Raw genomic sequence first — 27,211 nt, 5'->3', positions numbered from 1 at the left:
CAGCTGATCAGCCACAGCAGGGAACCACCAAACTCTACCACAAGTCAGCTGGCAGGAAGGATGCCCACTCCCTCCTGCTATCACTCCTGAACACCCACAACACTGTCCACGGCAGGAGGGATGCACTAGGAATGAGGCCTATGACTCTGGTTGGCCCAGGTGCCCAATGCCCCTCCTATGGGAGGGGCCTTAGGTGCCTGGGCCAATCAGGGTGCACCAGGAAGAGGAAGGCCTGCCATTGTGAAAAGGCAGGCTTGAGGCCACAGGGAGTAGGCATCCTTCCAGCCCATCATACTATAAATGGTATGGGGAGCTGGGGGGGTACCAAGGTAGGGGTTCTAAGTCAGGGGAGCCATAGGTTGGGGGGTCATGGGTTCAGGGGAGGCCTACTGGCAGGAAGAATGGGCATCCCTCCTGCCTATCACAGTTGGGGGAGGGTTGTTTTGGGGGTTCCAACAGGAGGGAGTGGGCATTCCTCCTGCTAGGGGACTTTGAGGGGGGATTTGGGGATAGCAGCATGAGGACCTGGGCATCCTTTCTGTCACAGACAGTAGTGGGTGGAGGGTTTGGGGGTGGTGGCAGGAGGAATTGGGCATCCCTCCTGCTGTTGTGTGTGTGTGGAGGGGGTTCTATTGATAGTATAATGGAAGAAGTGTCAGTAGAATCATTTTCTCTGTGACCAAGCATAAGTTTAATGTTAGCAAGAGTTCTACTTCACTGATTTAAGAATTCATTGAGTTCCTTCTCTGTCCATTCTGTGGGTCCAGCAGTTTCTTTCACTTCCAGATTTTTCCAGGGCGTGGCCTCAGTGTGTGGCACAATCTCCCCTCAAAGTGTCCTAGGGTCTATGTCATGAGGACATATAGACAGAACTAGTAATTTTTCCAGTGTGGATTCCCCCATCCTGCCTATGATTTTTATATCTTCCACTTTTGTGTTTCTCTCCAGAACAGTCTGAATTTCCTGAGAACTAATTCCCAAAAGAACCAGAAAGGCCCTTGCACAATTAATTCCCTCTCCTGAGCACCAATTTAGTAAAAATTGTATTGTCATTTTCACAGTAATATCAAAAAACATAGCAAACAGTGGGCTCCAAAGTTGTTAGAGTGGAGTGTAGCATAATATACCATAATTAAGGTAAGGTCTTTAAGATAATTTCTTGCTGTTCAGGCACCATTTGTGTAACTTCTGGCCTCCTATGGTACCCTATGACTTATGTGCACAGGGCAGAAGAATACTATCAGATAAAAAGAGGGTAAATAGGCCAAATAGAAATGCTCCCATTACCATTACATTCAGGGCTCTGGGACTCTGATCCCATGAGCTATATGCATAGAGGTAACCAGTTGCTTAGAGAAATTCTCCACCAGCTACCACAAAACTATTAACCAGAGAGAGGCAAGCTGCTTCTTCCTATTCCAAACTGTTCCCTTCCCCTTCTCACTCCGACTGCAGTTCTGTCTCCCTCTACCAGATGCCCCAAGGGATCACAGGAGCTCCAAGTATCTTCCAAAGACTCATGGAGAAAACAGAGACATGAATCTCTTGAAATAGTTGTTTTACCTTGATGACCTCATTGTGTTTGGAAGAACACTGGAAGAACACAAGGTGAGGCTGATGAAGACCCTTGATATGCTGGAGTCTCAAGCTGTCATTAGACAAATGCCACCACTGCTTGTCTCATGTAAAGTAAGTGAAACACATTGGGGAAAATTCTATATAGGATGCCGGTTTCTGCAGCTGCCTAACAAGTGGTTAAGAATCGCACACCAGTGTCCTATACAGAATCGCTTCTGCCCTAAGAGACAGACGTCTAACCCCGCCTAACCACTTCAATTATCAAAAGTGCCAATAGTAGGGGGGGGCGCTAGTGAGCACTGAACAGCATGGCTGCTTGATCCTTGTGCTCCAGCGTATTTCAAACCACAGCCTCAATTTTAGCCAACCCATCAGCGTTTCAACTCGGGAAATTCGCCGGCCCTTCTTCCTCAATACCATGGCTACGAGTAAAACAGGAAAACGGCGTAACACAGACCCGGTTTCGCCGACTAAATCTGCCGCAAAGATCGACGACAACACGGCCTGCACTATACTGGAAGAGATTCGCGCCATGCGCTCCTTAATGGCCGACATCAAGACGGAACTAGAAACGTTCCGGGCCGAATTAACGGATCTAAACCGCAGAACAGAAGCGGTGGAAATAAAAACGAAAGTCAATGCTGAGAACATCACTACCCTATTAAAGCAGGTAAAAAGAATTGATCGCCTGGAGCTTGAATTAGAAGACGCGAATAACCGATCCAGAAGGAGTAATTTCCGGATCCTCGGATTACCGGAGGCGCGGGAGGGCAGGGATATGCTGCAGTTCCTAACCTCCATGATCCCTAAAGTTCTGGAAGTTGATTTTCCTCAGCCCTTTGAGATCGAAAGGGCTCATAGGGTTCCCTCTCAGCAAAATCTTAATGATAAGTACCCGAGAGCTGTAGTGGTTAAACTGCTCCGGTACACACAGGTCCTAACCATTATGCAGAAAGCACGTTTGCTCTCACCAATCAAATATGAGGGACATACGCTGTTATTTGTTCCTGACCTTAGAAAGCAAACAGCTAAGAATCGTAAACTTCTACTGGAATATAGACCTAAGCTCAAGTCTCTGGGTGCCAAGTTCGGGATGCTTTATCCTGCGAAGATGAGAGTCACATATAATAACTGTACAAAAGACTTCATCAGACCACTGGATCTTGCTGATTATTTAGAGAAGATTTCACCGTCTCAGATAGATAACACCTGATGAGCTTTGTGTATGTATGCACTTCACTAAACTTGTGAGCATAGATGGTATAAGCTCCAGATCTCATTACAATGTGATGTACTGAGTGTTGGCATACAAAATATCTTTCCTAGAGCTGATGGTTACTTGGCTTTTGTTCTACTTACGCTGTGAGTCCTTGGACTGCACCATCTGTGGGTTCACTGACCCGTGTTCCACTTACAGCGATGTTTTTGGTTATGTTGTTGTTCTCTGTTTATGTTCTTATGCAATGTCAGTCATGCTTTCTCAGTAGATTTTACTGCTTAGTGATAAAATCATTGTTTTCTCTGTATGCCATACCAGATCATACTTTAGCTCTTAATTGCTTCTTAATATGCCATTGACATGTGCTACCTTTAATGTTAAAGGACTTAATAACAAGATCAAACAAAAAAAGATTTTGAATTACATTAACGACCTTCATGCAGATATAATATTCCTGCAAGAGACTCATCTAAATGCACACGATTCAGACAAATTTGGGGCTTCCTGGGCGCTACCTAGCATATCATCTCCATCTATTGATAAGAAAAATGGGGTTCTTATCCTTATAAGGAGACGCACAGACCTTACCATACTTTCTCAGACACATGACACCTCAGGTAGATGGGCTGTGGTGGTTCTTGACATAGACGGGCTTCAAATAATGGTCATGAATATATATGGTCCAAATATGGATGATTTGAATTTTTATGCCACCGTAGCAGAACAATTGTACAAACACAGAGACATTCCGTGCATCTTAGGGGGGGACTTTAACTTAGTTTGTAATCCGGGAATTGATAGACAATCCTCATGTGTGTTTAAAAAATCTAAAATGTGGTCTCAATTACAGGAAATGATAGAGCAATTTCAGCTTACAGACCCATGGAGGCTGCTGCACATGGATGATCGTGAGTACACTTTTTTTTCAAGTCCACACAATTCATACTCCCGCATTGACTATTTCTTGGTCACTCCTGATCTTGTACAACATATTAACTCCTCAGATATCAAGGCTATAGCCTTATCCGACCATGCACCAGTGCTACTAAACCTGAAGTCTGTTGGTAAACCCCTTATAAGAAATCAATGGAGGTTCAATAATAAGTTGCTCCAAGACCCTGACTTCAAACCATATATTGAACGAGCCATACAAGATTACTTTGATATTAATAAACCTGAGGACACTAATTATAGAATCCTGTGGGACGCTTTTAAAGCGTACATAAGAGGTGTGATAATCTCATATGCTACATATAGTAGAAAGAAGGCCTTGGAAAATTCGGAATTGCTAGAAAGAGAAATAAAACAGCTAGAACAAAGCCACAGCTCCAACACTGCTGATATCTCTATATTGAGACAATTACAAGCCACAAAATATAAATATAATCTAGCGCAAAGCACCAAGGCGACTGAACAACTTTTTTCACAAACTGCAAACTATTATATGGAAGCTAATAATTGTGGACGCAGTCTAGCTAATTATCTGAAAAGCAGAAAGGATAAAACTAACATCTCAGCTATTAAAGAAGTAAATGGAATAGTGATGACGGATCCACAGAGCATTTTGGGTCAGTTTCAGGACTTTTATAATCACCTTTATTCTTCTGATTTGGATCCATCTGTAAGGGTCGAGGATTTTTTGGAACATCTAAATAGACCTGTATTAACGGAAGAAGACAACATTATTCTCAATAAACCACTCGATTGTGCTGAAATAGCCGAGGCATTGACATCCATGGCAAAAGCGAAAGCCCCGGGACCAGATGGATTAACTTCAGAATTTTACCACACTTTTAAAGAACTCTTACTCCCTCACTTAATTTCATTTTACAACTATCTTCTTAAATCAGGAGAAATTGAAGGCTCTTTCACGGAAGCCACAATAATAGTCCTGCCTAAGCCCGACAAAGACACCATGTTCATTCAAAACTATAGACCTCTGTCGCTTATCAATATTGATGCGAAAATTTATGCCAAGACTTTAGCGACTCGACTTCAATTAGTTCTCCCTCACATTATTTCAAAGGACCAAAATGGGTTCATGTCCGGACGCCTCGCTGCAGATAATTCTGGTTTGTTTACACACATAATTGATTATGCTAATCACAATGACTCACCCTTGGTGGCTATGGCACTAGACGCAGAGAAGGCGTTCGATCGTATTGAATGGCCTTTTCTCTTTTCAGTTCTTAGATGGTTTGGTTTCCAATCAGATTTTATATCACTGGTAAAAGTCCTCTACTCTAACCCATCAACAAGGGTCCTCATCAATGGTTTATATTCTGAGGTGTTCCATCCCACCAGGGGAACAAGACAGGGGTGCCCGTTGTCACCTTTGCTCTTTAATATTGCGTTGGAACCCTTGCTGATAGCGATACGTTCACATCCTCAAATCCAGGGTGTTAAATGTGGGGGGTCTGAAATTAAATTGTCTGCATACGCAGATGATATTCTTTTATATGTATCACCTGAATCTCTTAAGCAAATTTTGGATGTCCTATCTTCCTACTCTGCTGTCTCTGGGTACAAGTTGAATCTGATCAAGACGGAAGTACTTGCGTTAAACTGTCCGGAGATCAAAGATGTGATTACTGATTTGGGTCTTAAGTGGACTATCTCCAAAATGAAATACTTGGGATTATTCTATGGTCCAACCATAGAACAAACTATTGAATTTAACACTCAATATATTTTAGATTCTATTCAATCCCTCACCTCCAAATGGACTCCGATGCGCCTCACCTGGTGGGGACGATTGAGCACTATTAAAATGATGATAGTGCCTGCAGTGAACTACATCCTCAGCATGTTACCAGTATATCTACCAAAAAAAGCATATGCTAAAATGGAATCTCAGCTATCTAAATTCCTTTGGAATAACTCTACCCCTAGAATTGGGCTGAAGAAGCTGAAAGGTGATCATACAGAAGGAGGAGTTAAATTTCCTAGCTTCTTCGAATACCACACTGCGTTTATCCTAAGAAGTAATGCATCCTGGTTTTCCGACCTTCAGACTCCCCACTTCCGTACATGGTCTAATTTGGAAAACGCTGCTTTAGACATAACTGATACACATTCAGCTATTTTTGCTTGTGAACGGAGAGCAGATAAGCGCAGAGAACCCACTAATTCTGCTAAACTAGCTTTCAAGGAAGCTGATAGAGCCGCGACTGTCAGATGGAAAGATTCTTCACACATATGCCTTTGGAATAACGCCAATATAACTATCCAAGGGAAACCGGTGAATTGGTCCCTATGGCAAAATTCAGGTATATGGCGGCTAGGCCAACTATACTGTGACAATAAATGGATTTCTTTTGCTACACTACAAGAACAATTTCGTCTTCCTAAAGCTCAATACTTTCGTTGGCTCCAGATATGCCATTCTATAAAAGCTGCTATAGATGTGTCAAAAATACAGGATTCCCAACCAACGATGGCGGCCTTAAATTATGTAGCAGAGGCCAGGATGAGGGGCAAAGCTGCTTTTTGGTACCGGTACCTCATTGATTCTAAGTTTCATAGCTCCTCGACTTTAAGAGAAATCTGGTCAATGGACACGGGTAAGACAATTGGTAGAAAGGAATGGCAACAGATTTGCCACGAATCCACGCACTCTCTCCATTCTGCCAGCATTTCCCAATCGGCATTCTTTCTTCTACACAGGGCCTTTTGGACACCATACAAACTCAGCAAATTGCCGAAATCAACTACGAACTTGTGCTGGTCTTGCCAATCAGAAATTGGTACTCTTAGTCATATGATATATGATTGCCCACCTATTAAATCTTATTGGCTTAAAATTTGGGACACGATAAGTATGGTCACCAAGATTGATGAAGACCTCACCCTAGCAATCATAATATATGGCAAATTTGGCCTTAATGGAATAATAGATGGGTGGACTGGGAAATTGCTGAGATGTCTATTACTTATCACTGTAAAATCTATTCTGACCAACTGGAAATCTTGTAGTAATCTCTCATATCACTTCTGGTGGGCTCAGGTGTGTCAGATAGCGAAATGTGAAAAAGCTCACGCTGAAAAGCATAATTGTGTTGACAAGTATAACAAAGTATGGGGTGCCTTAAATGATTTCTGTGATCTTTCGTGAACCAGCACTCCATCTTAGGGCATGGTGACGTAATATACTATAATGACTGAATTTAATGTATGACTGACTATTCTTTGCTGTTGAAGTTTGTAAACTTTCATCTATGTAACTAGGTTTATTGCACATAAAGATTCTATGATGTATTACATTCCCTTGCAATTCTATATACATATGTGCATTGACACACAGTACATGTATTTTTTATTCACTGTTATTATAAAACTAATAAAAAAAATATTAAAAGGACAAAAAAAAAAAAAAAAAGTGCCAATAGTAGCTCTCTGCTCTTGGCAGTGGGAGGAGCCTACACAGTGTGCATGACAGCCTCTCTGTTGCCATGACATCAGAAGCAATAGCAGTTTCCTGCACCATGAAACCTCTGATTCAGTGAAAAGAGGATTCCTCCTTGTCTTATGAGCAACTTTGCTGAAGGGTTAGAAGTGTGAAAAACACTGCCCAAGTCTGCAAAGAACTCCACAGAGGTTTAGATAAAGTAATTTTTTCTGTTTTCTTTCTGGCCAGGAAGGGTGCCCAATTTGCATAAAAATTACAAGGTAGGCATACATTCATTGTTTATATAGTAAGTACAAACTTTTGTTAGACCCTCCGGCCTGCCTGCTCATTGGATTGAGCAAAGACAGTTCACAACCTATCAGATTCTTTGAAACCTATTTCCTGTCTCTCCACCCCTAATTACTTTCTCCCATTCCCCTTATTCTCTCGACCTCCGACTATATTTACAGTTGCCCTTATTTGGGTACTGTTTTTTCCTTTCACATGCTTCCCTTTCATGCTACATTCTTGAGGTTGTGATCTGAACAGTAGCCCTTATGGCTAGTTCTGTTGACTCATCTTTCTACATGTTAACTTGACTAAGGGCTAGATTCACTAAGCCCACCGATCGTTTCCCAACCAGTTTCTGACCACTTTGCAACCCTGACCCGATTCACTAACCTTCCTCCTGATCCGATCCGCGCATGCAAATGATGGAAGTGGCATGCAAAGTAGGAAGGCAGCAATTCACTAAACTCAAGAAGGAACACCAATTGGGCTGGCCGATCCAAAAAGAAGCGACTGCTGAGGACCAGTCGCTCACGTCTCTGCCGGCTCTCCTGCCCCTCTTAAGAAGTAGTTTCTCTCCTACACCCTGAAAATAGTGAAGCAAAAAGAGTGGAAAGGAAAGCAATCTGAACTGAATTAGCTGAGGCACATCTCCTGCTCTCTGCCGCCCCGACTCTCCTGCTCTTGCCGCCCCAACTCTCCTTGCTCTAAACAGAGATTGAATATATTTAAAGAGCTACTGCAATAAAGAAAACGGCGGACGCCAGGGTCGTCCTTGCAACTAGGGAAGCAGCGAAAGAGTGCAGGAAGCGGGCATCTATTTTTAGCTCCTGGCAGGTTGCCGAGATTGCATCCTGGAAATAAGTTTTCGCTGCCATGTATGTTTATTTGCACACATGAACATAGTGCCTGTTTCCTTTCGGGAGAGAACTTTTGGCAGTGGGGCCGTCTGGCTCCAGAAGGCTTATCTCCCGGCTGCTGACCTTTGCCTAGTTTTTGGAAAGCTTCGGGACACGGAAGCCGATGAGCCTTAGCGTGTCTCGCTCCTCCCTTCTTGTTTGTTTGGAAGGAGGAATGAGCCAGGACTTTCCTGCTCTTGCCGCCCCGTCAGGATCGCTATCCAGGATCACTCTGGGGTTGGTGTGGAATGTGCCTCCAATCGTGTCCATTTGCATGAGGATGCATTGTGAATCAGTCACCCGGCCACGGATTGAATCAGATTGGATGGCCCACAGGTCGGATCAGATCCATGAGGTTAGTGAATCTAGCCCTAAGGGCATAGTAGTCAGTAACAATATTTTGTTCCCTTGAATGCTTCCTCCTCCCCTATCCTTATTCAGCAAATGTTTCTTACTTGTATGTTGACGCAGTGTTAATCAAATTCCCTCTGCTGGAATTTATGAGTTATTACTTTCGTATTAGTGTTTTTTTCATTTGCATTTATTCTGCTTTTATTTAACCACACATGATTAGATATATTATATGTTAGTGTTCTGTTCTTTTATGTATCAAACCTTTGCATCATTCTGCAATAATTAACACGATTAGAAACTGTATTTTCATTTCTCACAGAAGGAAAGATGTCCCTTTTACAGATGACACCATAATTTTCAGCAGAGTGGAGGGTGTGAACAGCGTGAAATGGGATCTACAAAAATGAGAATAATAATCTGTTTTGCAGTTAAAACAATGTGAAGGAAGGAAAGGGAAGGGGAAAGGGATTGGGATTTGTATGTCACTTTTTTAAAAAAATTATAAATTTATTGATTTGTTACAACAAATAACTTGGGCAATAAACAAATTAAAGGAGAAGACATCAAACTAAAAAAAAATTATTTTATCAAGTCCACGTTATTTTGGGTGCTGATTGTCCTGTAGGAGTCTCCAAGAAAATAATGAAAAAGAAATAACAAACAGTATCTCATAACCTCCTAGGTCAGGCTGATAAACATTCTATTTTCACTCGATCTCAACCTCTGTATTACCGTAGTTACAGGCAATATGTCATATAACCACACTCAAAGCAGTTTATATACAGGTACTTCAAGTGAAAGTGATGCAGTTTGGATGTAGAAGTCCAAAAAAAGCAGCATGTGCTAAGAGATGAGAGACTGATATGCACAGAGCAGGAGAGAGGTCTTGAGGTGATAGTGCCTGAAGATCATGAGGTGACAAGGCAGATATGTAGCTGGAAGAATAGTAGACTGCCTAGACAGAGGCATAACCAACAGAAGAAAGAAGGTGTTAATGTTTATATACAAGTTGTTTGTGAAACCCCACTTGGAGTACTGTGTATAATTTTGAAGGCCGTATCTCGCCAAAGACATAAAAACATATATTCATTAGAGCAGGCATATTCAACTTCGAGCAGGTCGTGATCTACTTTTTCAAGCCAAAAGTGCCGGTGATGTACTACCATGAAAATTAAGTTTCATATTAGTTTCAAAATCAACCCCCCTCTCCCCCCATTTTTAATTAACCTTCTATCATTTACTTGGATGTGATCAGCTGTTAAGCAAATTAAGCAAAAACAAAACAAAGAGACGAAGATCCAGTAAGAACTGTGAGGGGAAATGTAAAGTACATTTTTTCTTAAAGTAATAACTTTCTTTAACTGTCTTAATAATTTTCTTTAACTTTTATTGGGCAATTTGTGTTAAATTTAGGTTGAGTCTTGATCCAGGCTGATCTTGCATAATCTTTAATATTCGCTCTTGCTTATTAGTGAGACATCTGAGCCTGCATTTCATCCACCAGCTTTTTGAAGTTGGATGAATATTGCATGACAGCCAATCTCAGGGAATCCTGGAGACATTCATCTGTCATGTTGGAACATTATGTACTCTGCCATTTTCAGATGGGAAAATGCAGATTCACACAAATAAGTTGAACCGAAACAGGAGTGTAAAGCTTTACTACATCTTCTCAAGTTGGGAAATTTGTCTCTAGGAACTAGCTTCCAAAACGATTCTTGCTCAGCACGGGTCTTGAGAAAAATGTCATTTTTAAGGGTTAATATTTTGTTTTCAAGAGATGGCTTGTTCATTGAGTAATTTTTACTGATAGCAGCTGCAGTTTCTTTAAAGTCCACATCTACTATGAATGGGTATGACAAATACTCCACAACTGTTCCAATTTTTTGGAAGTCAAAGAATCTATTTTTGAATTCAGGTTTCTGTCACATACTTCTCATTCTGAACAACAAAATTTGCATATTGTCTCAGATGGTTCTGCTCTTGTAGGATGAAACTATACTCATCTCACCAATGCATTTGTTTTTACCTTGTAGTTCAAAGTTCATATCACTTAGTTTGCCTGTAAAGTCAGTGAGAAATGCCAGATCACATAACCACTCATCTTCCAACTCTGCTTGGTCATCTCCCCTCTCCATCAAAAAACTTCTTATTTCATTCAGCAAAATCACAAAATCTTTACAGAAATTTGTGCCTACTTAGCCACCTTACATCTGTGTGCAAAATGATTTCCACTGCCCCTTCATCAAGAGTAAGATTGAAAAGCCTTCTTTGAAGTGATCTTCCACGAACTGAATTTACAATTTTGAAAGTGATGTCCATGACAGTCTTTGTATTGAGTCTCTTGATTGCCAAAATTTGCTGGTGAATGATGCAGTGGTAAGAAAGGAAATCTGGGAAGTTGTCATGCTGTCTACAGAGGGCTATGAAACCATTAACCTGACTGGTAGTTCTCCCTTTCAAAGTAGTTCTTCTTTAACATTGAAGTCTTCAAAAATCATCTGGATAAAGACCAGTAACTGGGCTGTGTCTCTTATGTCTATAGATTCATTCAATTGGAGTGAGAAAGCAATACAATTTGAAACATCCTCCGACAATTGTTCAGTTGTGTCTCCACACATCTTTTCTATTCGCCGCATGATGGTATTTCTTCACAATTGTACATCTTGAATAGCAGCTATGATCTCTTTCTTATTTTTAAATCCTTCAAAAAGATTGTCAGCTGTTTCAAGAATCTTTTACAAATTCCCCTTCAGTGAAAAGTTTGCATTTCTTTGCGATCAGGTTGCTGACCTTGAAGGATGCTATGGTTATATTGATCAAATGTGACCTTGGCTTCGCCATCAACTGTTGCTGAGTAGCTCATTTTGATTTAAGTTCTTTGAGCTTCAGTTTACAAATTTCACTTTTGGGTAGAAAATCAACATCAAACTTATTGCTATGCAGAGTCTTATAATGACGTTCCAGATTGTAAGGTGGTCCAAAACTGTCTCTGTCCCAAAATATGAAAGATAAACAGGACCTGAAGACCTCTGGATGATGTGCAATACAAGAACCGGAGATGCCAAAACCACACATGGAATTCTAAAAATAAAAATAAGAATTCATTATACTGGCACAAATAATCAAATAACACCAAACAATCATCAAAAAACCTCAAACATCTGTCCAGCAAACCAGATAAAATCAAATACCACCAAACAAGTTCAAATACCACCACACGCAATTTAATAAATTCTGCACAGTGTAGAATCAAAACAAAGGCTAGGCAAAATAAAATTGCAGAGGCAAGTAAAAGTCACAATGGTTTGAACCAATTTGAAGGCAAGGCATAGGCAAGTTAGAACAAAATTGGAAAAGCCCGCCAAAATCACCAAATTCTTTTTTTTTTCTTTATTCATTTTTATAACTTACATCAAGTGCATCAAAAGGTATCAACCATTTTAACTTAAATGTATCACTTGATATTCTACAATTCATATTAAACAGAATTATCCCTTTCCCTCCCATCCTTCAACATCTCATAACGTTTATACCATATAATAAAATCCCTCCTCCCCCCACCCCATTCTTACATTTGTACAAATCAGGGAAAATAATACTTATTCATTGCAATAATTTGTTCATGACCCCCACACATCTTGAAAGTTATTAAAATTTCCTTTCTGAATAGCTAATGTTCTTTCCATTTTATAAATATGACACATTGAATTCCACCAAAAACTGTAGTTTAATCTATTCCAATTTTTCCAATTGCATGTTATTTGTTGTATGGCAACTCCTGTTAAAATAAGTAAGAGTTTATTATTTTTGGAAGATATTTGGCTCTTAGCCCTCATAGAAATTCCAAATAGTACTGTATCATACTATAATGCCACATGATTTTCTAATAAACTATTAATTTGGCCCCAAATTGATTTCCAAAAATCCATAATAAATGGACAATAGAACAATAAATGGTCTAAAGTCCCTGCTTCAAGATGACAATGCCAACATCTATCAAACTTAGAGCAATCTAATTTTTGTAAACGAAAAGGGGTCCAGAATGTTCTATGCAACAGGAAAAAACATGTTTGTCTCATAGATGCAGATATCGTACATCTCATCCTTCAAGACCAAATTCATGGCCATTGAGATGCAGTAATTTGATGTTTAATCTCAATGCTCCAAATATCTCTAAGGCCAGTCTTTGGTTTTTTATTCATAAATCCAGATATTAATTTGTACCACTGAGCGGCCTGGTGTCCTAGGAAGTCCACATGAAAGCATAAGAACTCCAAACTATATTGATTATTTAGATTTTTCCACTCAGGGAACCCCACCTGAATGGCCTGCTTCAGTTGCATTCATCTAAAACTTTGTGATTTATTAAGGTCCATAGTTATGTTGCAACTGTGAAAACTCAAGCAGTTTACCATTGGAAATGTATTCTAATACACGTATTCCTGCAATCATCCAATGCTTCCAGGTGACCTTAAATCCGCCAATTTGAATCTTGGAGTTCAGCCATATAGTTTGAGTTGTTGATTTGTGAATTGGAATAAGTGTTATATTACTCACATATCTTAATGTTTTCCAAGTGTCTACTAATATTTTATTGTCTTTAATAATCTAGGCATTTTGATACTGAGAACATGGCACAATCGTAGAGGAAACATGAGTCGCCATTCCAACCATAACCAATCTGGGATATTGTCAGTGGGCTCTGGGAGGATCCAGTACATACCCTGGCACATAATATAGGCTTGATGAAACCTATAAAAGTTTGGAAAATTTACCCCACCCTCTGTAATTGGTTTTTGTAAAGATACTAAAGCAATTCTAGCCTTTTTGCCCAGCCAAATAAATTTTGTAAGAATAAAATTTAACTCCCTGCTCTCCATCTCCTCAAGCAAGATTAAAAGCCATGGTGTCGGCTCCTCTCACGAGCCGCACCAGCGTTTGAGAAAGCTTCTGACGCTGGCGGGGATCGTGAAAGGCAAGCGGCACTTTTAAACTTAAAAGAAAAACTTCGGCCAGAGCAGGCCAGACCGTGGGAAGGGAAGGGTCCGCGGCAAACTCCCTCTCTCACAGACCGCAAGGTGATGTGCAGTCTTGCCGGCTCTGGCTCCCTTACACTTCACCGGCGAGGTTTACTTTTAAGTTCAAAGCCGCCGCAGCGGCTCCTCTCTTGAGCACCGCTTGGAACTTAAAAATCACTCCCCAATAATAGCAGGCATGTTCGATGGAAATCACTTTTAAAAAAGCTGAGCAGGCTAGAACGCGGGCAGTGAAGAGAAGGAATGGATCAGGCCAGACCGTGGAAAATAAGGGAAGGGGGGTGGGGGGAAATAATGTTACTGCTGCACAGGGAAGTGGGGTTGGGGGAGGGAAATGCTGATGCACAGGGAAATGGAACGGGAGGGAATGCTGCTGCGGCTGCTGCACAAGGAAGGGGGAGGGAAATGCTGCTGCACAGGGAAATGGAGGGGGAGGGAATGCTGCTGCAGCTGCTGCACAGGGAAGTGGGGGGAGGGAAATGATGCTGCTGCTGCTACACAGGGAAGTGAGGTGAGGGAAGGGAAATGCTGCTGCACAGGGAAATGGAGGGAAAGAATGACAGACAGACAATGAGAGAGAGGGAGACAGAAAGAAAAGAAGAAAGACAGGGGCAGGGAGAGGGACAGCAAGACAGACAAAGAAAGGGGGGCGAAGGAGGAAGAGAAACAGAAAGAAAAAAAGACAGACATATATTCTAGCACATCTGATGACATCATCAGAGACAGAGACGCGACAGAGGAAATCGGCAGTAGAAGGCCGCAAAGCAGCGTGTTTAAAGTGCTGGGGATGCTGCTGGTGCCGTGAGGTTTGTAGATTGCTTCGCGGTGAGAGGGGCGGATGGGAGGGTCAATAGGGTCGGCTACACGGGACGGTAGTGGCGGGGAGGTGGGGGTGGTGGTGCTGCTTACCGGTTCTACTGCACAGGGTGGATGGGAGGGAAAGAAAAATGCTGGTTTCTACTATACAGGGGGAATGGGGGGGAAGTAGAAATTGAAAGATGCTGCTCAATGGTTCTACTGCACGGGGGGATGGGAGGCAGGCAGGCAGACAGTCTGGCTTTGGGGGTGGGGGTGGGTCAAAGTCTAGAAGGCAGTGAGGGGGATATAGGAAGGAGGCACTGGGGGCACTAAGGACATAGGAAGGAGCAATGAGGGCACTAAGGACATAGGAGGCACTGAGGGCACTAAGGACATGGGAAGGAGACACTGGGGGTACTAAGGACACAGGACGGATGCACTGGGGCACTAAGAACATGGGAAGGAGACACTAGGAGTACTATGGACACAGGACGGAGGCACTGGGGGCACTAAGGACATGGGAAGGAGGCACTGGGGGCACTAAGGATGTAGGAAGGGGTACTAAGGACATGGGAAGGAGGCACTGGGGGCTCTAAGGACACAGGACGGATGCACTGGGGGCACTAAGGAAATGGGAAGGAGGCACTGGGGGTACTATGGACACAGGACAGAGGCACTGGGGGCACTAAGGACATGGGAAGGAGGCACTTGGGGCACTAAGGATGTAGGAAGGGGTACTAAGGACATGGGAAGGAGGCACTGGAGGCACTAAGGACATAGGAAAGGGCACTAAGGACATAAAAGGCACTGAGGACACTAAGAACATAGGAAGAGGCACTAAGGACATAAGGAGGCACTGAGGACACTAAGGACATAGGATGGGACACTAAGGATATAGGTAGGTGAAACTGGGGGAACTAAGGACATAGGAAGGAGGCACTAAGGACATAGGATGGGACACTATGGACATAGGAAGGGGGCCACGGAGATACCGGCCTGCATGGCGCAACAGAGAAATACAGGCAGGGGGCCAGGGAGACAGAGACAGAAAGAAAAATATATAGACAGGGGGCCAGGGAGAGACACATACAGAAAGAATGACAGACAGACAGCGTCCAAGGAGAGAGAGACAAAGAAAAAAAACCATCTACTCTAGCACTTGTTAATGTAACGGGCTTAAACACTAGTTGTGTATAAAATATGTCAATTATAAACAGGGTTATGGATCATTATCAAATCTGGCTTTTTACACTCATAATAATTTGAATCTACATTGTTAGTGTTTTATTAGTCTGCGCATGTTGAGGAAGGTCAGATCACTATTCCATCAAGAACATTTCTCAGTATTGGTAAAATCCACTATAATTTCTCAGCTAGATTATTGTAACTCATTTTATCTGGGCATTAAGCAGAGCAGTCTAAAATGACTTCAGTTAATACAGAATACTAGCTAAGCTCATTTTTGGGAAACAAAAGTATGATCATGTTTCCCCTTTGTTGATAAAGTTTCAATGGCTCTCAGTTCGTTTTAGGATCCAGTTTAAATGTGCATGCATAATCGTCAAGCTTCTCTATGGAATATTTGATCCTTTTGTCCCCTTATGTTGGAATACCCTTAGACTTTGCCATTTGAGAAACACACAAAGATATAAGTTAGCCTTTCTTTCCTTTAAGGGAATTAAATCTGCTTGGAAGCTCAGTCGATCTTTTGTTTTCAAGTTTGTAGAGATCTGGAATGAACTTCCTGACTCCATTAGGCTTTTTGGCCAGCTGCAATTATTTTGTAAATTCCTGAAAACTTTGTTGTTCTCACAATTTTTAAATGGTTTAACTACAGCCTCAACAAAATGATAATATTATAGTTATTTTTGTTATGCTTGTCTTATGTACTTTAATTTTTAATAATTCTTCCTTCTCCTATGTTTTCTGCTATGTACTCTAGTCTTAATTATATGTGAACCGAGTCGAGCTCCACTGGGAGATGACCCGGTATACAAACCAAAGATTAGATTAGATTTATAGCCCTTCCAAGTCCAGCTCCATGATAATACGAGCATATACTGGTCAATGTAATGTGTTCATGACAAAGTTCCATAAAGGCTTCTTTAAGCTTCCAAAGTGCATTTATGATTTTAACAAAAACCTTTTTGTTTCTGGATAAAATTAAGTTTTATCATTGCAAAAAAAGACTATTCATTTAATTATGATTGCATTATCTGTACCAAATGCTTCTTCTAAATGCTAAACACAGTAGGTCTGATCTTCATCTCTCATTCAGCAATTGTGCAGTGACCTATTAGATGTTAACATTTGGATGTTACTTACTCCTCTGCTAAAGATCATTCATGGATTTAAGGACTATAAGGAGGATTATAAAACATTTTCATGTCAATGCCTTTGACTAATGAGAGCATTTAACCTAAGCTTAACATTTGCTCATGCCATCAATTAACTTACAAGAGTAATTCAATTCCCATTGATCCAAAGGTATTGCAAACTCCTAGAACAAAACTCGTCATTAAATAATTGGTATCATGACTGTTTCTATAAAAATGTAAAATCCACTGATAGTTGAAATATACGCTAATAAGGCAAGAACATGCAAGTGATTTGAAATGGGCTCATGTCAAGGATACATATGAAACAACAGGGAAAACTAATTCAGATTCCTGATGTTTATCAGTAACCCCAATAAAGACTGGATGCACTTTCATTGCCCCTGACTTTCCTTTCTGTGTTAAATAGTTCTTTCTAGAAAAATCTAATGTACTGAGTACATCTGCCCTCTATGAAATCTCTAATGTCTAGAATCTAAAGTGGAGTATGAGAGAGAAGAGGATCTAATCTAATCTAAACGTACACTTTTAACCCACTATATCCCTATACAGATACAGAGTGGCTTACAATTTAAAATAACAAAAAACAGGGAGGAATGGAGGGAAGTGTAATCCAAAAATCCAAAAAATCACTCCAATAGAAAAGCACCACACAAGCCAAGAAAGCTAGCTTATTACTTAAGTGAAAGAAAAGCCTCAGACAAAGTTTCAAGTTTATTAAAAAAAAATTTATACCGCTTATTCAGATTTCTAAGTAGTGTACAACAATAATAAAAAGAAATATCTTTAAAAGGAACAAAACAATTGGAATTAAAAAATTATACAAACCATGATGGGTTAGTAGACACATTCAAAAACATATATACAAACTGCACACAATTGGGAAAGAAGGATGGAACTACAATATTTTAGAAAAGGCACACTTAGGGAAAAAACAATAGGTAAGGCTGTAGTTGATTTAGTCCTGAAAAGGACAGTTTTATACAAAAGCATCTTCAAATAAGAATGTGGAAACGGAGAGGTGTACCCACACTCTTCCACCTAAGCATCATAGGCAAAAAACTTTTGCATAAGTTTAAAGTTAGCAGGTGGGAGCAAAAAAAATAGCTGAGAATGATTAATGGTAAAAATCACTGAACACAAACAGACCAGGCCAACGATCGTTTCGTGGCTGCTAACCACTGCATCAGGACTTTTACGCAAAATCCAGGCTATCAATATGCAGATCCTAACTGCATACTGATAGCCTGGATTTGGCGCTAAGGCCCTGAAGCAGTGGTTACCGGCCACAAAAAGCACAGTTACTTACCGTAACAGGTGTTATCCAGGGACAGCAGGCAGATATTCTTGACTGATGGGTGACGGCACCGACGGAGCCCCGGTACGGACAATTTTAGAGTGATTGCACTCTAAGAACTTAGAAAGTTCTGGTAGGCCGCACCGCGCACGCGCGAGTGCCTTCCCGCCCGACAGAGGCGCGCGGTCCCCAGTTATGATAAGCCAGCTAAGAAGCCAACCCGGGGAGGAGGGAGGGACGCAAGAATATCTGCCTGCTGTCCCTGGATAACACCTGTTACGGTAAGTAACTGTGCTTTATCCCAGGACAAGCAGGCAGCTATTCTTGACTGATGGGTGACCTCCAAGCTAATAAAAGAGGGATGGAGGGAAGGTTGGCCATTAGGAAAACAAATTTTGCAAAACAGATTGGCCGAAGTGTCCATCCCGTCTGGAAAATGTGTCCAGACAATAATGAGATGTAAAAGTATGAACTGAGGACCAAGTGGCAGCTTTGCAGATTTCCTCAATGGGCGTGGATCGGAGGAAAGCTACAGATGCTGCCATAGCTCGGACTTTATGGGCTGTGACAGAACCTTCCAGTGTCAGTCCGGTCTGAGCATAACAGAATGAAATGCACGCTGCCAGCCAATTAGACAACGTACGTTTCGAAACAGGACGTCCCAATTTATTTGGATCAAAGGACAGAAAGAGTTGAGGGAATGATCTGTGAGGCTTAGTACGGTCTAAATAGTAAGCCAAAGCCCTCTTACAGTCCAAAGTATGTAAAGCCTGTTCACCAGAATGAGAGTGAGGTTTTGGAAAAAAGACAGGCAGAACAATGGATTGGTTGAGATGGAATTCAGAGACAACCTTCGGGAGAAACTTTGGATGAGTACGCAGAACCACCTTGTCATGATGAAAGACTGTAAAAGGTGGATCCGACACTAGTGCATGGAGCTCACTGACCCTCCTGGCAGAGGTAAGAGCAATAAGAAAAAGCACCTTCCAAGTGAGAAACTTGAAAGAAGCAGTAGCCAAGGGTTCAAATGGAGGCTTCATTAAAGCAGAAAGAACTACATTAAGATCCCAGATAACAGGAGGGGCTTTAAGAGGTGGTTTCACATTAAAAAGACCCCGCATGAACCTGGACACTAAGGGATGAGCTGAGAGGAGTTTTCCATGGATTGGCTCATGAAAAGCTGCTATAGCACTAAGATGGACTCTGATTGAAGTGGACTTGAGGCCAGAGTCTGACAAAGAAAGGAGATAATCCAACAATGTCTCCACTGCAAGGGAAGTGGGATCATAATGATGGAGAAAACACCATGAAGAAAACCGTGTCCACTTCTGATGGTAACATTGAAGAGTGGCTGGTTTCCTGGAGGCATCCAGAATTGAACGAACAGGCTGAGACAAGAGTGTATCATGAGAAGTCAGCCCGAGAGATACCAAGCTGTCAGGTGCAGAGACTGTAGGTTGGGGTGTAGGAGAGTTTCCTGATGCTGAGTAAGCAGAGAAGGATACAGAGGCAGAAGAAAAGGTTCCCTGGAACTGAGTTGAAGTAGAAGGGAGAACCAATGTTGCCTGGGCCACCTCGGAGCAATCAGAATCATGGTTGCTTGATCCCTCTTGAGCTTGAATAATGTTCTCAACATGAGAGGCAGAGGAGGGAAAGCGTACAGGAACAGATTGGACCAATCGAGGAGAAAAGCATCCGCTGCCAGACGGTGAGGTGAGTATAGTCTGGAGCAGAATAGGGGCAGCTGATGATTGTGCGGAGCTGCAAAGAGGTCTATCTGAGGGGTGCCCCATTGAGCGAAGATGGATTGTAGAGTTACCGGATCGATTGTCCATTCGTGAGGTTGGAGAACTCTGCTGAGCTTGTCCGCTAAGGAATTCTCCTCTCCCTGAATGTAAATAGCTTTCAGGAATAGATGGTGATTTATGGCCCAAGTCCAGATCTTTTGGGCTTCCTGGCATAAGAGGCGAGAGCCCGTCCCACCCTGTTTGTTGATGTAGTACATCGCAACTTGATTGTCTGTGCACAACAGGACAACTTGAGGAAAAAGAAGATGTTGGAAGGCCTTGAGGGCATAAAACATCGCTCTGAGTTCCAGGAAATTGATGTGACGCTTCTTTTCCTGGGCAGTCCAAAGACCTTGAGTTTGGAACTCGTTCAAATGAGCTCCCCATGCATAAGGGGAGGCATCGGTGGTGATGACTAGTTGATGAGGAGGTTGATGGAACAGCAGACCTCTGGACAGATTTGAGGATACCAACCACCATTGTAGAGACTGACGAAGAGATGATGTCACAGATATGTGACGTGAGCAAGGATCCGTCGCTTGGGACCACTGGGTAGCTAGTGTCCATTGAGGAGTGCGCAGGTGAAGACGTGCAAGAGGCGTGACATGAACTGTGGAGGCCATGTGACCCAAGAGAATCATCATTTGCTTTGCTGTGATGGAACGCTGTGGAAGCACCTGCTGACATAGAGAGTGAAGCGTTTGAAGACGATTGAACGGCAGGAACGCTCTCATGAGGATTGTGTCCAAGACAGCTCCTATGAATTGAAGTCTCTGAGTGGGGATGAGATGAGATTTGGGTAGATTGATCTCGAACCCCAGAAGTTGAAGAAACGTGATGGTTTGGTTGGTGGCCAGGAGAACAGTCTGAGATGAATTGGCCTTTATCAACCAATCGTCCAGGTAAGGAAAGACCTGAAGGTGGTGAGATCGCAGGAAGGCAGCCACCACAATCAGACATTTGGTGAATACTCTCGGAGAGGAGGCAAGACCGAAGGGTAGCACCTTGTATTGGTAATGACAACGATTGATCATGAAGCGTAGGTATTGTCTGGAGGCCAGATTGACCGGTATATGAGTGTATGCTTCTTTGAGATCGAGAGAACATAGCCAGTCGCCTTGATTTAGAAGAGGATAAAGAGTGGCTAGAGAGAGCATTTTGAACTTTTCTTTGACCAAACATTTGTTGAGATCGCGGAGATCTAGAATTGGTCTGAGATCTCCTGTTTTTTTGGGGACTAAAAAGTAACGGGAGTAGAATCCCTGTCCCTTTTGATCTAGAGGAACCTCCTCTATGGCGTTCAAAAGGAGAAGGGATTGAACCTCCTGGAGAAGAAGGAAAGACTGATTGTGCGAAGCAGACTCTTTTGGTTGACTTGGAGGAGGTAGAGTTTGAAAGTTGAGAGAGTAGCCGTGGTGGATGATGTTCAGAACCCACTGATCTGACGTGATAAGTTCCCAACGGCTTATGAAATAAGAAAGACGTCCTCCTATAGGCTGTGGAAGTTGAGTAGGAGGGAGAAGACTGGCTATGTTCTGGAGAACCAAGTCAAAAGGGTTGAGTAGACTTTTGTGCAGGAGTAGATTTTACCTGCTGTTGTTGCTGAGGTTGTCTAGCAGCTGGACGCTGTTGCCTCTGACGCCTAGGTTGTTGAGCAGTTTGAGGCAGAGGATGAGCCACAAATCTACGTTGGTAGGTTGATTGTGGACGAAAGGGCCTAGTTGGTGGAGGCTTCTTAGGTTTAAGAAGCGTGTCCCATCTGGTCTCATGAGCCGATAATTTCTGGGTAGTGGAGTCCATGGAATCTCCAAACAGCTCATCCCCTAAGCAAGGTGTATTGGCTAGCCTATCCTGGTGATTAACGTCCAGTTCTGAAACACGAAGCCAGGCTAGTCTTCGCATGGCCACTGAGATGGCCGTGGCTCTGGAGGTCAGCTCGAAAGTATCATAGATAGATCTTACCATGAATTTTCGAAGCTGTAAAAGAGATGAACAAGTGTGGTGAAAAGCAGACTTTTTCCTATCAGGAAGATATTTCTCAAAAGCAGTGATATTTTGTATTAAGTGCTTAAGATAAAAAGAGAAATGGAATGCATAATTTCCTGATCGATTTGCTAACATAGCATTTTGGTATAGCCTTTTACCAAACTTGTCCATAGATTTGCCCTCTCTGCCAGGAGGGACTGAGGCATATACACTAGCCCCTTTGGACTTTTTCAAAGTGGACTCAACCAAAAGGGACTCATGAGCTAATTGGGGCTTGTCAAACCCAGGAATAGGAATGACTTTATACAAGGAATCCAACTTTCTAGGCGCTCCAGGAATAGTTAAAGGAGATTCCAGATTTTTATAAAACGTCTCTCTCAATATATCATGGAGAGGGAGTTTAAGGTATTCCTTTGGAGGCTGGTCAAAGTCCAAGGCATCAAGGAAAGCCTTGGATTTCTTTGACTCAGCCTCCAAAGGAATGGAGAGAGAATCACACATTTCCTTCAAAAATGAAGAAAAGGAAGATACTTCTGGTTTAGAGGAGGCTTCTAAAAGAGACGGGTCCTCATCACCAGAAGAGCATTCTCCCTCCGAAAGAAGAGGATCCTCCGAGTCACCCCATAAGTCAGGGTCTCGAACCTGAGAACTCCGGTCTCGAGACTCTGGAGTGGAAGGCTCTAAATGCCGGGACTTGTGAAGAGACTTCCCTGACCTGCCCGATTCGGTACCGGGAGATGCTACAGTACGCACCGGAGCCGAAGTTTGTACAGCTTGATGGTGAGCTCTCGGCTCCGGTGCCAGAATCGGCATTGAGACCGAGGAAACCGACTGTACCGGTACCGATAGAGTGGACGTCGATAAAATAGGACGGTCCACTATCGGTACCGGTGGCTCAGACCGGACTGGTACCGGCAAATTCGATGCCAGGGCTGGAGGTAGGAGGTGCTGTAGCTGTTCTTTAAGTTGTTCCTTCAGAACAGCAGCTATACGCTCCTCAAGGGAAGGCACCGGTACCGTCTTTTTCTTTAATGGTACCTTCGGTGCCGCTCTACGCTCCGAGGATGAGGACCCCGATGTCGAGGGGCTCACCTCTATTGGAGCGGAGCGCTTCCGTGGGCGCCTCGAGGTCGGCAGAATTGGACTCGCTGCCATCGAGACCGGAGGACGCTCCAACGGGGAAGGCTTCTTAGCCGGCTTACCTGGAGTCGACACCGCCGCGGTATCGCGTGGTGTCGATGATGTGGGTGCCGACTGCGCCGGTGCCGATGTCGGTGCCGGTGTAGAATCAGACATCTCGGCACCAAACAATAATTTTTGTTGAATCTCTCGATTTTTAAGAGTTCTCTTTTTTAAAGTTGCACAGCGGGTGCAGGTTGACGCTCGATGGTCGGGACCAAGACACTGGAGACACCAATTATGAGGATCAGTTAGTGAAATTGGTCGTGCACACCGCTGGCACTTTTTGAAGCCGGGTTGGGGGGGCATGAATGTAAAAACGGCTTCAGCCAAATCGAAGGCCGAGGCCTCGATGGTGGCTAAAGGCCCCGCCGGGGCAAGGCCGAAAAACAGGCAAAAAAACAAAAAGTTTTTTTTTTTTTTTTTTTTTAAGAAAGAAAATAAAGAAAAAAGGAAAGGAAATAATATTCCTCAAAAAGTTTACGCAAGCGGGAAGTTCACAAAAAATCCTCTCACAACAGCCGTTGAGAGAGACGCGTCTTCTTAGCTCCGCGGAAACTAAGAAACTGGGGACCGCGCGCCTCTGTCGGGCGGGAAGGCACTCGCGCGTGCGCGGTGCGGCCTACCAGAACTTTCTAAGTTCTTAGAGTGCAATCACTCTAAAATTGTCCGTACCGGGGCTCCGTCGGTGCCGTCACCCATCAGTCAAGAATAGCTGCCTGCTTGTCCTGGGATAATAGGTCTTGCTTGACGAACTTACTGCACTTCTTCGAGGAAGTAAACAGGCAAATAGACAAGGGTGACCCGGTTGACATTGTATATCTGGATTTTCAGAAGGCGTTCAACAAGGTCCTGCATGAACAATTACTTCAAAAAATTGCAAGCCATGGAATCGAGGGTGAAATACTCATGTGGATTAAAAACTGGTTGGCAGATAGGAAACAGAGAGTGGGGGTAAATGGACAATACTCGGACTGGAAAAACATCACGAATGGAGTGCCGCAGGGTTCAGTGCTTGGACCCATGCTCTTCAACATATTTATAAACGACCTGGAAATTGGTACGACAAGCGAGCTGATTAAATTTGCAGACAATACAAATTATTCAGAGTACTGAAGACACAGAAGACCTGCAACGTGACATAAACACGCTAAAGAAATGGGCCGCAACATGGCAAATGAGGTTTAACGTGGATAAGTGCAAGGTGATGCATGTCAGTAACAAAAATCTTATACACGAATACAGGATGTCCAGTGCAGTAATCAGAGAGACCCCCCCAGGAAAGAGACTTGGGAAAACTGGTCAACAAGTCAATGAAGCTGTCTTCACAATATGCGGTGGCGGCAAAAAGGGCAAACAGAATGCTAGGAATGATTAAGAAGGGGATCACAAGCAGATCGGAGAAGGTTATCATTCCGCTGTACCTAGCCATGGTATGCCCCCATCTGGAATACTGTGTCCAGCACTGGTCACCGTACATGAAGAAGGACATAGTACTACTCGAAAGGGTCCAGAGAAGAGTGACTAAAATGGTTAAGGGGCTGGAGGAGTTGCTGTACAGGGAGAGATTAGAGAAACTGGCCTCTTCTCCCTTGAAAAAGGAGACTGAGAGGGGACATGATCGAAACATTCAAGATAATGAAGGGAATAGATTTAGTAGATAAAGACAGGTTGTCCACCCTCTCCAAGGTAGAGAGAACGAGAGGGCACTCTCTAAAGTTAAAAGGGGATAGATTCCGTACAAACGTAAGGAAGTTCTTCTTCACCCAGAGAGTAGTAGAAATCTGGAACACTCTTCCGGAAGCTATTATAGAGGAAAACACCCTCCAGGGATTCAAGACAAAGTTAGACAAGTTCCTGCTGAACCATAACATATGCAGGTAAGGCTAGACTCAGTTAGGGCACTTGTTTTTGACCTAAGGGCCACCGTGGGAGTGGACTGCTGGGCACGATGGACCACTGGTCTGACCCAGCAGCATCAATTCTTATGTTCTTATGTCCCTGCTCAAAAGAGCTTACAATCTAAACAATCAAGACAGACAAACAGAATGTCAGGGTAGGGGTTACAGATAGAGCGGATGGTTAAACTGCTGGCTAAGGTGATGAGCAGAGGGCAGAGGGGAGTAGGGTTATGACTTGAATGCTGTCACAGAACTACCAACCGCTGAGAACTTCACACTCTACTTCAAGTCAAAAGTCCTCAATCTCAGAACTTCCTTCCAAAATCCACCGTCCAGCTCCACCCCATCAAATACACCCACACACTCTGACTCAATCCCAGTAGATATGAACTGGAGCCACTTTGAACCCCCTAACTGGTTCCTATTTCTCAAGCTCTATAATAAATATACCAAAACCTTCTGCCACCTAGACAACAGCCCACCCACCATCATGAAAGCAGCCTCCACCCCCTTCAAAGTCATGCTCTTCAATTGGATCTCTCATCTAATGGCAAATGGCAAATTCCCAACCTATCTTGGCCATATACTCATCTCTCCCATTGTAAAGAACCACAAAGACCCTTTATCAACTACATCCAACTACAGACCAGTAGCCAAGATCCCCTTCTTAACCAAATTGATGGAAGATCTGATCAACTGACCTTACGAACTACCTTGATAAATTCTCAATATTTTACAAATACCAGTCATGATTCCACTCATACCACAGCACCGAAACAGCCTTAGCTTTCATTATAGATAATATCGCACAACTACTCAGCTTAGGGAAGCATGCACTAATACTCCAATTCGATCTTAGCAGTGCTTTCAACCTGGTGGACCATGACATCTTATTCAACTGGCTAGACACCAACGAGGTACTCAACTGGTTGAGAGGCTTCTTAAATAAACGATCCTGCCAAGTCAGTAACGAGCAAACCTACTCTCAAGTTTGGATCGAGCTCTGTGGTATCCCCCATGGCTCCCCTTTATCCCCCACCCTATTTAACATATACATGTCTTCCCTAGGCCAGGAACTATCCAAAATGAACTTCCAATCATGTATCTACGCAAATGATATCATAATCATCGTCCACATCTCTACACTGTCAACGGAAACCACACACTTCGTCTCATCAATCATCAACCAAGTAGAACAATAGTCAACAAACTTCACATTAAAGCTAAATCCGGGAAAGACCAAGATATTTATGGCCTCCCCAACAAACAAACCAACAGAATCAACTATCAACCTAAATGGAAGGAACTTTCCAATTAACCCTACCATCAAAATCCTAGGAGTCACCCTAGATCACAACTGACACTCGAATCCCATACCAACATCCTAATTAAAAAATGCTTCCACTTATTATGGAAACTACACTAAAACTGTACTTCACTAAAACTGTACTTCAATTTCACATCATTCAGATTGTTGGTCTAGTCACTGGTCCTGAGCTCACTCGACTACTACAACATAATCTACCTAGGATCTCACAAAAAAAACATCAAGAAACTGAGACTCATCCAGAACACAGCTGTTCAACTTATCTTTGGCTTGAAAAAATCCGACTACATCACCCCATACTACAAGAAACTTCACTAGCTACCTATCGAGGCCAGAATAATATTCAAATTTGGTTGCCACTGCTTCAAGACCCTTTTTGGCACCGTACCCACTTACCTCCTGAAACACCTGACCCTTCAGGACAAACGCCTCCCCCTCGCAGAACATTACTGTTCACATTTCCTTCTCCCAAAGGATGCAAATTCAAAAGATTCCTTAACAGGACACTCTCCTTTCAAGCATGGATATGGAACACCATCTTAAGTGACCTAATCCTGAACACACCAACATACCACTCATTCAGAAAATCACTAAAAGCCCACTTGTTTGACAAATTTATCTGATTCTTCAACTCTGCTCATCACCTTCCTTGTCTTACATGTTCCTTCCTCCTATCCATGCCACCCCTTCTCTCAACTGTCTTCTACTCCCTCCCAATTCTAACTGTTGTGATGTCACCTCACTGTCCTTACAGCTCCTTTTGTTGTACACCGTCTTGAACTGAAAAGGTATGACGGGATATAAATAAAGCTATCATTATTATTATTATTACTTAT

This window comes from Geotrypetes seraphini, chromosome 1 (genome assembly GCF_902459505.1).
Source record: "Geotrypetes seraphini chromosome 1, aGeoSer1.1, whole genome shotgun sequence".
Taxonomy (NCBI): Eukaryota; Metazoa; Chordata; class Amphibia; order Gymnophiona; family Dermophiidae; genus Geotrypetes; species Geotrypetes seraphini.
The sequence above is the reverse complement of the archived record's forward strand: the minus strand, read 5'-3'. Positions refer to the sequence as shown.